The sequence below is a fragment of the Arachis stenosperma genome, chromosome 6 (assembly GCF_014773155.1).
Source record: "Arachis stenosperma cultivar V10309 chromosome 6, arast.V10309.gnm1.PFL2, whole genome shotgun sequence".
NCBI lineage: Eukaryota > Viridiplantae > Streptophyta > Magnoliopsida > Fabales > Fabaceae > Arachis > Arachis stenosperma.
Window position 1 is genome coordinate 120,816,316 of NC_080382.1, and position 1,161 is coordinate 120,817,476.

At 40.9% G+C, this 1,161-nt stretch overlaps 1 non-coding gene across 1 annotated transcript; it reads left to right on the forward strand.

The window, feature by feature from the left end:
- The first annotated feature begins 702 nt into the window (after positions 1-702).
- On the forward strand, positions 703-810 carry LOC130937845 (small nucleolar RNA R71). The gene has a single exon (XR_009069040.1). It is a non-coding gene; the product is annotated as a small nucleolar RNA R71 (small nucleolar RNA).
- Positions 811-1,161: the final 351 nt, after the last annotated feature.

Below are 1,161 nucleotides of genomic sequence, written 5' to 3' on the forward strand. Positions count from 1 at the left end.
GCTTGGGGGAAGTTCAGTAATTTTCTTGCTCAGCTGACCCACTTGTCCTTCTAAATTCCTAATGGAGGATCTAGTTTCAGTCATGAAACTTTGAGTGGTTTTGATTAGATCAGAGACCATGGTTGCTAAGTCAGAGGTATTCTGCTTAGAGCTCTCTGTCTGTTGCTGAGAAGATGATGGAAAAGGTTTACCATTGTTAAACCTGTTTCTTCCACCATTATTATTGAAACCTTGTTGAGGTCTCTCTTGATTCTTCCATGAGAGATTTGGGTGATTTCTCCATGAAGAATTATAGGTGTTACCATAGGGTTCTCCCAGGTAATTTACCTCTTCCATTGAAGGGTTCTCAGGATCATAAGCTTCTTCCTCAGATGAAGCATCCTTAGTACTGTTTGGTGCATTTTGCATTCCAGACAGACTTTGAGAAATCAGATTGACTTGTTGAGTCAATATTTTATTCTGAGCCAAAATGGCATTCAGAGTGTCAATTTCAAGAACTCCTTTCTTCTGACTAGTCCCATTGTTCACAGGATTCCTTTCAGAAGTGTACATGAATTGGTTATTTGCAACCATTTCAATCAGTTCTTGAGCTTCAGTAGGCGTCTTCTTCAGATGAAGAGATCCTCCAGCAGAGCTATCCAAAGACATCTTGGATAGTTCAGAGAGACCATCATAGAAAATACCTATGATGCTCCATTCAGAAAGCATGTCAGAGGGACATTTTCTGATTAACTGTTTGTATCTTTCCCAAGCTTCATAGAGGGATTCTCCATCCTTCTGTCTGAAGGTTTGGACTTCCACTCTAAGCTTACTCCATCTTTGTGGTGGAAAGAACTTTGCCAAGAAGGCATTGACTAGCTTTTCCCAAGAGTCCAGGCTTTCTTTAGGTTGGGAGTCCAACCATATTCTAGCTCTGTCTCTCACAGCAAAAGGGAATAGCATCAGTCTATAGACCTCAGGGTTAACCCCATTAGTCTTGACTGTGTCACAGATTTGCAAGAATTCAGCTAAAAACTGATGAGGATCTTCCATTGGAAGTCCATGGAACTTGCAATTCTGTTGCATTAGAGAAACTAATTGAGGCTTAAGCTCAAAGTTGTTTGCTCCAATGGCAGGGATAGAGATGCTTCTCCCATAAAAATCAGGAGTAGGTGCAGTGAA